Source organism: Mus caroli, chromosome 2, assembly GCF_900094665.2.
Source record: "Mus caroli chromosome 2, CAROLI_EIJ_v1.1, whole genome shotgun sequence".
Classification (NCBI taxonomy): domain Eukaryota; kingdom Metazoa; phylum Chordata; class Mammalia; order Rodentia; family Muridae; genus Mus; species Mus caroli.
In genome coordinates, this window is record NC_034571.1 from 66,848,802 (window position 1) to 66,865,158 (window position 16,357).

Below are 16,357 nucleotides of genomic sequence, written 5' to 3' on the forward strand. Positions count from 1 at the left end.
GATGTAGAACATTTCTTAAATCAATGGAAGATCATTTGCTGAGAAAAAAAGACTTAATTTCCTTTTATAAATAGCTGTGGATTAGACAACAACAATGGCTAACTCTGCTATTGCTGTGCATTTAGAGCCAAGATGATGACTGTATTGAAAAAGAGGGACGAGAAAATCAATAGATTATGGCTTCAATGGAGCTCACAGCAGTGCTGATTAAAGAGCACAAATGGATTGCATAATAGTAAAATAACTATAAACTGGGTATGGATTTAAGCCTATGTTAAGGCCATTCTTAACTGCATTGTGTCTTTAGAAAACATGCATTGAAATTACAACAGCAAATTAAATCTATTCGACCGCAAAATTTAATACATAAGAAATTGCGTTTCTTTTAATGATCTGGAAGAGGGAGTAAATAGCATGTTAATGAAATTTTCAGATGCTACTAAATTAGAAGGTGTTACAGACAACAGTGTGGACAGGACCTTAATACAAATGGACCTTATAAAGTCAGAGAAGAGCCAAGGGTGGCCCCCCAAAGGGCAATTAGAGCTTAACAAAGGTACATTTCAAGTTAAAAAAAATTAAAGGTAAAAGGTTGGGTAAATTTCAACATGAGAAAGAAAAGTACAAAAGAAGCAGAGAGAGAGTTCAATATGTAAGCAGGATGCTCTGATCGTGTGAGCTGCTCTCTACATCGTGCAGGGTCTACATCTATCTACATCTAGCTACGTCTATCTACGTCGGCAGGGTCCTAGCCCAGGTTGTGAGCAGTGCTAATTCCTTTCAGAGGACCTATGTTGCTTACTTATGTACTTTTTTTTTTTTTTTGAGACAGGGTTTCTCTGTATAGCCCTGGAACTCACTTTGTAGACCAAGCTAGATTCGAACTCAGAAATCCGCCTGCCTCTGCCTCCCAAGTGCTGGGATTAAAGGTGTGCACCACCACACCCTGCTACTTATGTACTTTTTGGGGAGCAAGTGAAATGAGAAAACAAAACAAAACAAACCCCCACAGAGATCAGACTTACCGTTAAGACATAAATGCAGATGAAAGAGAAAGAGAGTGATATTGGTAAAAAGTTGTAGGTTCGCATATAGGAACATACTCTTTACAGAAGTCTAGGAGTCTGTCCCTGAACCACTACAGTGAGAAACTGTTGTATTCACGTTGTGAAACCCACTGCCTGAGTGGATATAACTGCCAGTCCCTTTGCTGTTATAAAGCTTAGTTGGTGAACTTAATTTTAATTACTGACACCAAAAAAAAAAAAAAAAAAAAAAAAAGCTTAAAGTCTCTTAGAAAAATCCTGAAGGCAGGAAACATATGGATTTTTTTCTTGATTATACACAAAAGCCTTTGGGGATACACACAAATTGCTCCTTTATCTGTTTCAATCTTTCCCTTTGGGAAATGCTGTGACCTTTTAATATAGTTCTTCATGTTGTAGTGACCCCCAACTATAAAATTATTTTTGTTGCTACTTCATAACTGTAATTTTGCTACTGTTATGAATGATAATGTAAATCCCTGTGTTTTCTGGCGGTCTTAGGCGACCCCTGTGAAGGGTTGTTCAACGACCCCAAATGAGCGGCGACTCACAAGTTGAGAACCAATGTGCTAAACTCAGCGCTTTACTGGGCCTTCCTAGAAGTACATTTCCTCCAACATATGGTGCAATAGAAAGGAATGGGCTACAAGATCAGGGAGGCTGGAATTTACTCAGAACTCATCCTGACTCATGAGCTATGTGATACCGAGCAAATTGGGAAGTATCATTTGAGCCTGCACTTCCTCTTGTATGGATTAAATATATTCAACAATTCATGTATTTGTGAAGTATTTAGTGGTTTGCCTAACCCAATTAATGAAGGTGCATTGTTCATTTCCATCCCTCTCTGGTCTCTAATCGCTAAAGATGGAACTAATTGAATCATAAACCCAACTGTAACTCATTTTCTTTTCCTCATTAAATATATGAGTGCTTTCAAATATTACCTTGAGCCAGTTAGGGTAGGAACAGGGCATAGACACAAGAGATATTCATGGATCTGGCCTTTAAGGTTCATGAAGAACAGGAAATGACAGGCATGCAAATTATTAAATGATTCTGCTATGAGTAAAACCCAAGTATGAAGAGTCATGAGAACCCATGGGGAGGGAAGGATTACCAACCCACAGAAGAGTGGGAAAGGCCTTGGGGAAGCAACGGCTTTAGCTGGTACTTAAAGGCAGGTTCTAGAAGGGAAACAGAACAGAGAGCAGTAGCCCACAGTTCAGTTTGAAGCTCAAGATAGCAGACAATTTGGGGGCAGGAAAATTTGGGCTAGAGGATTAAAGGCTTTGAATGTAAAGGTTTTGTACTTGATGAACTGAGGTGTCCAAAACATTTTTTCAAAGCTTTTTGAGGTGTTTGTTTTTGAGACAACATCTCATGGTGAGGCTCAAGCTGAGTTCAAACTTATGATCCCCAAATGCTGGAGTCGCAAGCATGTACCCCTATGCCCCTTTGGGGTTTTGAAATAATTATTATTTAATTATTTTTAATTATATCTATGTGTGTCCGTGTCCGTGCACACATTTGTAGATATCCAGAGAGGACAGGGATGTCAGGTGTCCTGGAGCTGAAGTTACAGATGGCTGTGAGCTGCCAGGTGTGGAAGTTGGGAATTGAACTCAGCTCGTCTGGAAGAGCAGTACATGTGCTTAACCACTGACTCACCTTGCTAGCCCCTGAGATGATTCTTCTATCAAATACGTTGGCCGTTTCTTCCACACACGTTCCTCCATCACTAAGTGTGAATGTTATTCGGGTCTTCATTTGAGCTGCTACGATGCCGAATGGGCAGATGACTGAGGGGGATCCAGCAGTACACCCTGGGAAACCCCATCAGCACCAGTGTTTCAACCCTCGTGGCTCAACTTCCCGCTCCTAGAGCGACTCATTACGCTGTGTTGTCACCAGCTCAAATCTCTGTCTGATTTATAAAACCATGCTGAGAACTCTGTCGAAGGTCTAGATGAAAAAGAGCTACACCACCCTTCCCGATTCCTGCGGGAAACCACAAGAACTCATATCTTTTATGAGATTATCCGTTTCTTACCGTCACTTCTACCTTGAAGTAAGGCAAGGGGAGCCCGGATGTGGCGTGATGCTGGAGGGCTGTGGCAAACTTGGTTTTAGATCTTGTCTTTGAAGGGGCAGGCATGGGCCTCCATCATCCCTCGTCACCACTAGGTTGTCAAGTCCCCCAAAGTGGGCATCTCCTTAAGGATACGGATGGGACTACATTCCACGTGTTCTAATGTCTAGCAAAGGACTTTCTTCACCCACTCATTCCAGCTGTGACATTGTCCCCAGACAGTATCAGCTATGAGCTCCCTCCACTTAGAGAGCACCCTTAGACACTATAGTAGCAATCACGACCCTCTCAGGGGACTTCGACTACTTTTATGTGTAGTTTCATGACTGTAGAATTTTCCAGAGAGTACATGTGTGTGGTGTTGTATTAATCACAGAGGCAAAATGAGAATTCACGCCTTTTTACTTAAACCAGACATTCAGGAGGTTTTCCAAAAGAAAGAGAAAGAGAGAGGGGAGGTACTTTACTGAATTTTAAAGAGGTTTGGGCAATGGTTTTTGTTGTTGTTGTTGTTGTTTTGGTTTTTCCAATTTGTTTTTGGGTTTTGAGATAAGGTCCCACTCTGTGGCCTAGGCTGGCTGCACCTCACAACAGCTGTCTTGCCTTAGTATCTGAGATGTTGAGGTTACAGTGGTGAACCACTACACCTGACTTGGTTTCATCACAATCCATTATATAGGACTGAAAGATGGTGCCAGAGATAAAAGTGCTTGCTACCAGCCGTGTGGTGGAAGGGCAGAGCATCTCCGGTGAGCTGTCTTCTGACAGTGATGTAGGCTTCAGTTACGATTTTAAGGAAATGACTATACTTACCACAGAGGATGTTTGGTTGTGCACCTTAGTTTCCTAGGAACTCACAGCTATACAGCACTGGCCTCTATAGATGAGTTGGGTAATTCTTAGCTGTGACGCTGTGGTCCAGACTTCGAAGATTCCAGAACTAAGATGACTGGAAAGAGTGTCCCAGGTACCAGCCTGTGGGGCAGATGTTGTCACTTTAGGGGAGAAAGGACTCCTTTCTTCCTTTCAAGTTACCTGCTAGTTCTTCTACTGTTAGCTGGTGGCATTTCCAGGATTTCCATTAAAGAAAAGTTTAGGGGAGACAAGTCCATTGAATAAGGGGTTACATTGTTGTTAAGTTGTATTTAAGCATCACTTTGAAAAGTTTTTTTTTTTTTTTTGTAACTTAGAATGCATGCTTACTTTGGAAGGTGTTCTTGGCTATAAGAGGGTGCTAAGGACTTCTAAGCCACCCCACTGCTGAGAGTACATCTATTTTTAGTGTGGAAGTCTTTGAAGTAAAGGTTTGATAGTTTCGACAAGGACTTTTTGTTAGTGTTGTTTACACTCGCAAATCTATACTCTGCCCAACTTGGATTAACTAAAAAAACAAGCTTGCAAAAAGATTTTTTCCCCCCTAAGTTTGAAAAAGTTGAGTATTAGGAGTAAACACAATATAGACTCTATCAGCTCTGATGTCTAAAGACATCACTATATGTACAAGGAGACAAGCAGTTTGTTTTTAAAAACAAAAAACAAAAAACTCAAAAGTTGAAGCAGTGAGACTAGAGAGGTGGCCCAGTGGTTAAGAGCACTTGCTGCTCTTGCAATGGACACTGGTTCAATTCCCACCACCCACATGGTGGCTCCCACACACATATAACTGCAGTTCCAATGGCTCTCACACTCTCTTTTGACCTCCATAGGCACCAGGTGTGCATATGGTGCACATACATACACACAGGGGAAACAGACACACATTAAAACGATGACACACATTAAAACGATGATACACTAGCAAGAGTTTGCTGAAAGGACCCTGATATAGCTGTCTCTTGTGAGACTAGGCCGGGGCCTAGCAAACACATAAGTGGATGCTCACAGTCAGCTATTGGATGGATCACATGGCCCCCTGGAGGAGCTAGAGAAAGTACCCAAGGAGCTAAAGGGATCTGCAACCCTATAGGTGGAACAACATNATGAACTAACCAGTACCCCGGAGCTCTTGACTCTAGCTGCATATGTATCGAAAGATGGCCTAGTCAGCCATCACTGGAAAGAGAGGCCCATTGGACATGCAAACTTTATATGCCCCAGTTCAGGGGAACGCCAGGGCCAAAAAGTGGGAGTGGGTGGGTAGGGGTTTGGGGGGGTAGGGTATGGGGGACTTTTGGGATAGCATTGGAAATGTAATTGAGGAAAATACCTAATAAAAATATTTAATAAAAAAAGTAAGTCTTAAGAAGAAGTTGAGGCAAGCCTACGTTTAGCACAGAGTCACAGCCGTGGCCCCCACAATAGAGCATAAGGTATCGCAGTGAGGACCTTGCAACATAATGGGAAGACAGGAGGCCGTCTGTGAGGTGCTCCTTCAAATACGTTTTTGAAAGTACTTTGTAGAGTTTATTGCTCCTGTTGGCTACTCTCTGAGCCTAATTATAGAAGGAAAATAGAATGAAGGAAGGAGAGATAGTATAAGCTAAAAATATCAGAAGCTGCAGGCTTCCAGTACAAAGCAAGGTATGGATGGCTGCTGACTGGCAAGCTCGAACCAGTGGCTAACACCTGATTTTGGTGAGCAGGAAACTGAGGGCTGCCTGTTAAGTGTCCCACATGACAACTGAGAGGAGCAACAGCAAAGCCAGGCTCTCTGACTCCTCAGCCAGGGTCAGGACACAATCGGATGTCTTTAAAGCTAAGATGACTGCAGTCTCATGTTCATATCGCGCTCAAGAGCCCATCGCCCATTTTTTTTTTTTGAGTAGATAGCTTTTTTTTTTTTTTAAACAATTGTTTGATCACCTACAAAAGAATTTTTTTTAAAGCGGGATAGTTTTCATCAACCTTCTCAGTTACCAAAATGCAATTTACTAATCCCAAATCCTCAGTCCTTGTAATCACAGACCAGAAAGTGGTTTCTTTTTTCATTAGTGTATATTTACCCGTCCTTTCCCATTCATATATTAAATATATATGAATGGTTTTCAAAATTTCTATTTCTCTTTGGGCTTCTTTTTTGATTTCCGTTTCTTGTTTCATCTCTGCCTGTTTTTCCTCTCCTGACTTCAAAACTCAGCAGGAAGCCAGTTTCCTCTCCACAGATTTCTATTTCTGTCAATGACACCATCGTTCTTCCAGTCACCCAGGTCTCAAATCTTGGCATCACCGCTTTCTTCTTTCCCAACCGAATGGGTCACAAATTTCTGTGGCCTCTTTCTGAAACATGTCTCTCAATTCCAATTTCCTTTTTAAAAATGATCCCAAACTGTACCCTCTAACTCTGGCCTTCACGATTCCATCTGTAACCTGGTAGTGACAATATCTACCACTTATCCTGTTTCCATCCCTAAGCAACTCTCTAAATCACTACTAAAATGGATGGGGAGGAAAGAGAATACGGCTTAACATCTTCAGGCTGGTAAGCCTCCTGCTCCAAATATAAAGCCAGGCACTAAAACACGAATATCCATTTTGCACGATTTCAACTTTCCTTAATTCTCCACGTGTGTGCATGTGAAATCCTAATTCAGAAACTGTGTCCCCTACTTTTGCAACCTCTCCTCTTTTTCCACTCCATCTCCATCCTCCCCGATCAATTTCTTTTCTTCCCAAAGCCAGGTGACACGTTTTGTTCACACTTGTCATGGACTCTGTCTCCTCGAAGGGAAATCGCGGGCACTTCATCTTAAAAGTCACCAACCAGAAGAGCAGGCCTTGACTCCTCCTCAGAATCTCGAAGTACTTGTTGATGGTCCCACTGAGGCACCCGCGACCCTGACATTGTCTTCCCTGCTGTCCCCTTCCCAGCCAAGTGCATTCAGTCTCACCGGGGTGTGGGGGGGGGGGCGTGCAGCAACCGGGCTCTCCGCGACCCCGAGCCTCCCTTCTGGGCACCGAGCCGGGCGTGCCCGGAGGCTGGCGGGCCGGCGGTTCCAGGCTCGGAGGTAGGTGGTGCTGTTGCCGCGACGTCTTCCTCATTGGCGCCGCGCTGAGAGGCGGAATGTTCAACTCCTGACTCCGGCGGAAGCGTGGGAGCCGCGCGGGCCGCCGTCCCCGACCCCCGCCGCCGCTCGCGCCCGATCCGGGAGCCAGGTAAGGGCTGTGGGGGACCCGAGAGGCGGGAGGGAGCTCCGCTGGAGGATCACGGGACCGGGGCCTGCGGGGCCGGGGCAGCGCGACTGCGGGAGGCCGGGGCTCGGCGGGCGGCTGTCCTCGGCTCGCCCACGGTGCCCTGGAGCCCCGTGGTCCCCGAGCCCGCAGACCCCGAGCCCGCAGTCCCTGAGCCCGCAGTCCCTTGCCGCTGGGCCGAGGAAGGCTTGGGCATGTCCGGGCCGGTCCAGCGGGGCACTCGGTGCCCGGAAGAGTCCGGCCTGGCACAGCTCGCGGCGATCCCCGGGAACCTGCGGCGGCTGCCCTTCCCGAGCACCCTTGCCTTTCGTGGGAGCACACGCGGGTGTCGCAGGCGCGGGGATCTACACCAGGGTGGGCACTGGGTGACCCGGGCCGCAGCCACGCCTCGCCCCGCGCGTGACAGATCTCGGAAAAAACTTTAATTCTAAACTGCCCAGATGACATTGGAACTGCCTGAAAAAAAAAAAAATAAAAAACAATGTCATTGTTGGGTTGCTGAAAATGTATGTTTCTCATGCGCCTGGAGATCCTGCATAAGCACTGTTTATGGAGAACATAATTACTATTTTTGCTAGTTTCGTTAATAATGAAAGCACACCATTTGGTGGCCCGTTCCAGCGATTTCACAATAAGCAGCCTTCATTAATAATGCGTGTGAGAACCGTCTTCCAGAATGGATTGAGGACATCTGAGTTCGGATGGTTGTTAATGTGGGTTCCTGTTTTACCCCTGAAGTGGTTGTAGCGAATCTTCTGGTCTTCTTGACTATAGATGAAACCAACTGCCAGCATTTAGTGGATCCAAACGTACCAAAATATTTAACGATAAAAATAAACAAATGATTCAAGACCAGAGTTCTTTGTCGTCGGCCTGTCTCTACTCTGAAATTTCATTCTTTTTTTGATCTTAAAAAAAAAGTGACGGCTGCATTTTAATTATGGTTTTGATCATTTGTAGAGTCTTTGTTTTAGATTTCTGCTACAATAGTGAGAGATTTGGGAGATTGTAAATGAACATGAATTTAGCTTGTTTGGAAAGAGAGAATTAAGAGAGAAAAATGGTATTTGGAGCACTGTTTATTTTAGTCTTTTACAATGTAATTTTGACAAAAATTTGGGGGGATTTTTTTTTAAACTGTAGAATGTGCAAGTCAAAAATTTAAGTGGGAAACGTTTTGTTGTCTTAGAAAGCAAGTAGCTGACTAATCTTTTAAAAGTTTTTTTTTGTTGTTTGTTTGTTTTGTTTTGTTTTAGGGGGATACATAAGAACACATTAAGAAAAATAATAACCAAATATTAAGCACACAGATTTAGATCTAAAAATGGATGGTCAAAGATCTTGGGAACTGAGGGACCTTCTTGCCAAATAAGGAAACTTGGCAGGCTGCACTGTGTATTTTAAGTTAGGGCAGAGTGAGTGCTATTGGCAATACATTGGCTCAGTGCCTATCTGGGCTCTGCAGTGAAACTGAGTCTGATAGGCCTGCGGAATTATAGGCAGGAGTTATGAAGGGTGTGGAGTGAATCGCTGGATCATCAGAGGAGACACTGGAGAAGTTACAGGGACGTTTTGTAAAAGAGGTCAGATAAAACTCTGAGTGTGTGTGCCCAGCAGAAGCAGACTACACAGTGGGTCTCAGAACTTGACACAGCCAGGCAAGAGTCAGTGAGTTCTGTTAAGCTGAGGAAAGGAGTTTGTGGTAACACAGGACTGTCAGAACCAGAAAGCCTCTGTGCCCTGAGATATTGAGAATAGACGTTTGGATCATTTGTTTTCCATTTTATTCTACCCAGGACAGATGGGACAAGGTGGGGGACTGTTTGATCTAAACATAATAGCAACACCTGAGACACCTTCCGTCTTACTGTGGGCAAGTTTAGGCTACTTCCTTTGTGGCTATTGACCCTGGTCTATACTACACATAAACTAGTATAGTTCCAGCACTAAACAAAAGGTTCTTACCTGTGCAGGGAGGAGAGCCATCAACCCCAGAGCCTCATGGCTGGTCAGATAATACGGGGCCTTTGTCTCAGACCCTCCGAGAGACAGCTGAGCATTGAGTGACAGGAGTTAAATAATCCCAGCATAGTAAGAGACTGAGAACAGGGAGCCATACATTTGATACCTAACCCCATTGGCACCATTGCCAATAGAAAATTAAAGCCTCCAATGTGTGGATAGTAAGCAATCCAGGCGTTATGGTAACAAGAAATGGATTTGTTTAAAGAAAAAGGGGGGAGGGGAGAGATTAGGAGGCAGTAAATGATGAAGTAGAAAAAGAAAAGGTATACCATGGAGAGAGAAAGGAGGTGATCCAAGTTGACTTCCGGTTGTGCTATTTGTAAATTAGGCTTGGCCAACTTTTATAACCTTAAGGGGCAGTACTACCTGCTTCCCCAGGAGGGGTCTATGAGACAGTGTGTGGAAATGCTTAGGCTAGTCCCTGAAGCTCCACCTGCCATGACTGGGTGCAGAGAGGACTTCCCTGCATTTCCCAAGCTGCGTGCTTGCCTCTCCCAGCCAAGACTTGCCTACAGTATTTTGCCTTGTTGCTCTCATACTAAGTATGCACGCTGAGATTAGATGGAGGGGGGGCGGTCCCTAGCCACTCCTCCCTTGAGAATAAGGGTTTCCAAATCAACTCTGTATGTGGCTTTGTAAAACTATGTGTTGGGGAAAAATATGAAAATTAATACACTTAAGTATATAGATGAAGGATTTTGAAGTTAGGGGAACACAGGCAGGCTATGACAAGAAGCCTGGACTAAGATCCCTTGGGACCATTTGTAAGGCTCATCTTGAGTAGCTCCTGTGTTCAGGGTCTGCCACTCTTTTCTGGATCTGTCTGTGGACACCTTAAAAGAGAAGGAACACATTTATCTCTAGGTCATGGAGTAAATATTACTTATTAACCTTTTTCTTACAAGGTACCGTACTGTGAGGGAGAGGGAGTGTGTACCTTAAGGGTCTGCAGATAAGGGGCTGCCCATAAGCACTTCTGGTGTAGGCAAACATATGCTTAAAATTTTTTTTTTCATTTAATCTTAAAAACCCATGTGGACTTTTCGGTCTCTTCTTCTCATTCTTGTCTTACTCAAACCAATATAAACAGACACATTTATTCCTCCAGATCTTAAAGTCAGATGTGTGCTGTAGGACTCACCTTCCTTCCCTGCAGTGCTGTCTACTGCACACATGGGAGTAAGCCCTCGGGATGATGGGATTGGTCCTGTTAGGCACCCCCCCCCCAGTCTGATGAAGAGGTCATGTGATTCTATTTTGCTAGAGAATTAGAGCATCATCCCAAGAGTATGTATAGTCTGTGGTTATCCTTATGGTCAAGAGCTCTTTGCTTCGGGGAGAGGAGAGACGTGTACAAGACAAGTGCTGGAATGTAGACCTCCTTAGCCATGTGAGAAGAATTTCAAGAGGGTGGCCCAAGGACTTTTATTATTTTATTACTATTTCAGAGATATAGATCTTCTCATGTTTACTGCCAGGTGCGTGACTGCATCTCCAGTAAAGGAAGACTGGCAGCCAGCACTTCATGCTCCCCTGGTTAGTCATCATGCTAGAAAGGCTGAAGTGAACCTTCCAGACGCATCCATCCTTTCTTGTCTCGGTGATGCAGGTCTCCGCTCCTCCCCCACCCCCTTCTGTTGAGTACACAGGGATGTGTCATTCACTACGGAGAGGGCAGAATATCTTCTTCTGGGGCTACCAGCCATTCTGTAATTTGTAGCCTCTGATAATTTTGCCTCTCACTCAACACAACATCATACAGGTCTTGCTCTTGGCTAACTTTAATATCCTGGTGTCTGTCTTATCCTTCATCGTCCTTCAGACGACCCAGATCTGACCTGCATGTTTAATCCTTGTAAGGAAGCATTCCTTGTAGGTAACCAGTCTGGGGCTGTCCCTTGTTTCTCAGAAGTCAGGCTGGTTGGGTATTTCCTATTTGGCAAGGACAGTTCTGTGGCAGAGAACTGTGCAGCAGATCACCAGGATGGGTGGGAGGCTGGTTTAGGAAGTAGACATCTTCTTCCCCAGATGTACAGCACCCAGGCACTTGGGCACTCTTCTAGGCAGTCCCTCTTCCTGTTCCCCTTTACTGGATAGAGGTTTCACCTCCCCTCTCTTTTCACAAGAACCCACCCGCCCCATCTCCCGTGGCGCAGGACATGGATGCTCTGAGTCTTGTTTCCTAGTTGGGTACTATTTGAGCACAGGCTCATTCCACACGGTATCGCTCCACCAACCACTTCCAGGTTCCTACTTCTTTTACTTCTGCTAACAGTATTTCTGGCAAGGAAGCCTGCCAAGGAGGTTGATTTTCATTTATTGGAATATTAGTGGATGAATAAAAATGTTTCATTTAACTAGCTTGTTTTTTATTTTAACCTTTGCTCTGGCTAGAGAGTCATACTACTTATATGGTAAAGCACAGATAGAGTCGGGAATCGTCTGTTCTCCTTTAGACTCCTATTTAAAGTTGGATTTTTCTCAGATGCCACGCTGGAAGAAGTCCCATATTCTGGGCCCAAGCTATCTTATGTCAGGTCTGCTTTTCTGAGAGCAATTTTGAAGGAAATAGCAACACGGACACAGTTTTAGTTAGTTTTATTCATAAACTTAGTCTTGTGGCTTTTGTCACTAATGACAATTGTGGCTTTTTGTCCTTTTTAAAAAGAAGGACACAGAGCAGTCTGTTCAGGAATTGTCTCTTTAAATCTCTGATCCTGATTATGAAGAAATACATCAAACCGAAGTTTTTCCTATTCTTTAAAAAAAAAACAAAGCAAAATAAAACAAAACTCAGAATTCTTTTTTTAAAAATGCATGGCCTAATTCCAAACAGTAAAGCGGATAAGAGGTTTTGATTCTTTTATTTACTGAGCTGTGTGAAGAAATACACCTCAGAGCAAGGTTTGTTAGAGGGTGAGGATGCTTTTGAGAAGTCATCTTTAAGTTTCTTTATTATGTGTGTACAATGCATGGCGCTCAGGGGACAGCCCATGGGAGTCAGTTCTCACCCGCCATGTGACTTCCTGGGTCAGTCTTAGACTTGGCAAGTTCTTTTACCTGCCCCCCCATCTTTCTGGCTCCCAGATTCTTTCTTCTTGTCTCCCTTCCTTGTGTATGTGTGGTATGTGTGTGTGTGTGTATGTGTTATCTGTGTACATGTGTGTATGTGTGGTATATGTGTATGTATGTGTATATGTGGTATATGTGTATGTGTGTGTACAGGTGGTATATGTGTATGTGTGTATATGTGTGGTATATGTGTATGTGTGTGTATGTGTGTGTATGTGTAGTATATGTGTATGTGTGGTATATGTGTATGTGGGCATGGGCAAGTACATGCAGAGCTCAGAGGGTTCTCTCACTGAATCTGAAGACTGACTGGCCAGTGAGCTCCCAGCATCCACTTGTCTCTGCCCCCCAGGGCCACCACCTCACGTGTTGGGATTACAGGTATGCATTGCCATGCATGACTTTTACATACATGCCTGGGATTTGAACTCAGGTTCTCCTGTTTGCACAGCAAGCAATCTTACCCACTGAGCCCTCTCTTCAGCCTGAGAAATCTGTTTGAAAGTTTATCTTGATCATAATGACACAAATTTGTTTTTCTTCTTATGTTGTGCCAGAATTAAACCTATAGCTACGTTTGTGAAGACAAAAGGAAAGTATAAATTATGGAAGGAAAAAGAGGAAGTATGTAAGTCAGAAATATCCAAGAGAGAAAAAACCCAGAGAAATTCCAAAATCCTTATTTGTAAAGTTAATTTATAAAAAAACCAAACTGTTCTCATTATGCTGTGGAGGCATTCAATAAAGCAGGTTAGAGTTCTCTTGAGTTAGGTGCCCTTGTGTAATGAGCAGAGAATATCAGGAAGAAGACAGTGGTCCTGTGGAAGGCGGACTCTCTGGGACACTACCAAAGCAAGTGCTATGACTGAATAAATACATCCTAGAAATTCTAGTGTCTAAAAAGTGCAAAAGGAAAATAATGTCTTTTAGTAACTTAAATAGGACTCATCTCTATGAAAAACATTTTGAAAGGGAAAAAACTTATAACTATAGCTAGACATGCTGGTGTCTATCTTTGACTTTAGCCCTTGGGAAGCTGAGGCAGGGGGATCACAAGTTCAAGGCTAGCCTGGACAACCTGGCAAGGCCTTATCTCAGAAATAAATAAGTAATCCTCACAAGTGAGATAGATCTCGCAAAATGACCCAGCCCCCCAATAGAGAGAAAACAAAAGGGAGAGAAGAAATTAAGACACATAACGCAGATGAAAAGGACTTAGGAGTCAGTCAAGGGGTCATTTATTTGTTAATGTTTGTGTAGTAAAAGTGATTGAAATAGAAAAGAAAGCAATTTTGAAAATGGGGAAACACACCTGATTGTGAGGGCTGAACTCTTTGGCTAAGCAAGGGCTCAGAGTCAAGATGGCGGCAGGTAGAAAGCCATACTTTCCACCTGTTATGTGCAAATTCCTTGCGGGACTCTAGGGGAGGCCTTTCGACACCTTCTCTGCTTCCCTGGGCAGGGCAGGCCTTGGGGGAGACTGGGAAGTCCGAGTTGCCCGGGACCTGGTCCTCCGCCCGAGCTCAGACAGCTTGCTTGTACTTTGGATCTGCTACTCTCTTGCTAAAGGTGCTACAATCTGTGCTTAGAAGTAAGGCTTTCCAGTGACGTCGGGTCAAACCCTGCACATGTGACCACTTTGGGGCTATCAAACGGAAGTGACTTTCAACTTCTTATTTATGAGGTTAGACATGTAGTAATTGGAGGAAAAGTGATTGATTGTTTCCAGAGAGGTGGAAGCAGAATTCAGCTCAGTCTCACCGAATTTAACAGTTTTGCCGTCTAGATATTAGCAGTTCAAGCAGTCCTGTTGCTGCTGTTGTTGTTATTTTAAATCTCTGTGACAGAAATCAAGTAGGACATACAGACAGGTGACTTGAAATCAATACCAATTTGAAAAAGCAAAGAGCCAAATAAAGACCCATGAGTTAAGTAGTGATCCTAGCCCCCTTTTTGAGAAGATGAAAAACTTTTAAAAATAAAAAAAAATGCTCCATTTAATGTCTTTCTGCCTGTATATAGCTTTTATAATTAATGATATTATATATGCTCTTATCAGTTCAGTTCATAGTTAAACTTATTCTTGTACTTCTAATTTAGGGACATTTTAAAATGTTTTGGCTACTGCCCAAATAAGCTGATGATTGCGTTGAGCCAACTTGCTATTGTTCCAATCTGTGACCCCCTTATGTTTTGTTTTCTGTGATATTCCTGTTCTGAGTCCACCTGCAGTGTTGTGTGATTGCCTGTATTGTGTAAAAGCCTGTCTTCAAACACAGTGGGTTTAAAACATTGGATGTGATCTTTGTAAGCAGATGTGTATAGATGGCTCTGTGTTTTATAGACAGCTCCACTGGTCTAGACAGCAGAGATACTTCTGAAAAGCTGGGGTATAATCTGATCAGGTCTTGATGCTGTACGCGATCAGCATCTTGCCCTAGATGCTCCGAAACAACTCATGCTTCATCCTTCTACTCTTAAGTTGATCTTCTTTAAATAGTGACTTAAAGTGAAAAGGAAAACAATTTACATATATAGTCTGATTGATAGATATATATATACACACACATACATATATATACATTCATACATACATATACATGTATGCATATCCATGAGCAAACATACATGCATGTGTGCATATAAATACATATGCATGTATGTGTGTGTGTGTGTGTGTGTGTGTGTATGGGGGGATAGGAAGCTAAACCAAATTTTTCAACTGAAGTATATGATGGCCTTGCTAAGCTTACTGGAGTTAAAACCTGTACTGAGGCACACTGAAATTGTTCATCTCTTTGGAAAGGATACAGTTTTTTACATTGTCATTAAAATGCCCCAGTAACTACTTAGTTCATTCCTATAGAATCAGTTCCCAATGACAAGGTATATTGCAACACGGGTAACTGATCTGGAAGCATGTGCCTTGTTGCCCATCATCACGGGTGGTGGTCACGGCCAAGTTACTGGCCGGTCAGTTCAGATTAATATTTATTGATCTCATCTTCCTCTGTTTGGAAAGGGTTTCTCCACCCCTCCCCTAGTTCAACCCAAACCGAGAGGCACCCAGTCCTGGAGGTGCCAAGGTTCCCAAGAAGCTTGAAGAAGCTTCTCAAAACAGAACTGGGTTTAGAATCCTCTTTGGGGACTTGTGGGGAAAAAAAAATGGCAAGGCTGACCTTACTCAGTTGAATTGAAATCGTTGTAGCTGTGGGAACTATAATGGAAAAAGTAACTTAAAACTATGAATGGAACAAATAGTTTGGAGTAGAGAAGATGTGTACTGTGTGTTTGGTTATATGTGAGGTGCTGAAAAATCCAGATATTAAGATAGCAAGGAATTTTGGGTTTAGGAGTTTGTATTCTGGTGGAAATTTGATGGGAATAGATAAAGGTGCTGTAGGAGAGAGCAGTTTCTCATATGGGCTTCACAATCGTGGTTAGGGAGGTTTGCTGGCTGGAGATGGAAATCTGGAGCAGGTATATCCCTGGCCCCAAGCATGGAGATGTGGGCGAGGTCAGCACAGAAGGGGACCCACAGGCAGTGCTTCATGCACGTGTGAGAAATAAGACCTGAAATGAATGAGACTGGAGTCCTAAAGGAATACCACTAGACAGCTGCGATTCAAAGATGTGAGTTAAAGGTTGGGACAGAGTGTCCTACCAGTGAATGAAAGAAATCATCTCTAAGAACACTCTAGTAAAAAAATGACAAGCTTCTACAGATAAAGAAATGATTCTAAAAGTTCTCAGAAAAAAAAAATATATATATATATAAAGGATTAGGCATCAGAGTAGCATCACACTGCTCCATAGCAACATTAGAAATGAGGAGAGGTGCTAAAGAGATGGCTCAGCGATGGAGGTTATTTGTTATCTTTTAGAGAACATGGGTTCAATTTCCTGCACCCACGTGGCTGCTAACAACTGTCTATAACTAATTCCAGAAGATCTGACTTCTTCATGCTGCAGGCACCAGGCCTGTACATGGTGC

General features: G+C 43.3%; 1 protein-coding gene across 2 annotated transcripts in view; it reads left to right on the top strand.

The window, feature by feature from the left end:
- Positions 1–7,015: 7,015 nt before the first annotated feature.
- The window catches only part of Map3k20 (mitogen-activated protein kinase kinase kinase 20), a 162,615-nt gene continuing 153,273 nt past the window's right edge, over positions 7,016–16,357 (top strand). Inside the window, exon 1 of one of the 2 annotated variants that reach the window (XM_021151301.2) lies at positions 7,016–7,230. The gene's annotated coding sequence lies outside the window, so the exon portion shown is untranslated. The remainder of the gene's footprint in view (positions 7,231–16,357) is intronic. The other variant, XM_021151312.2, reaches the window with a different exon arrangement.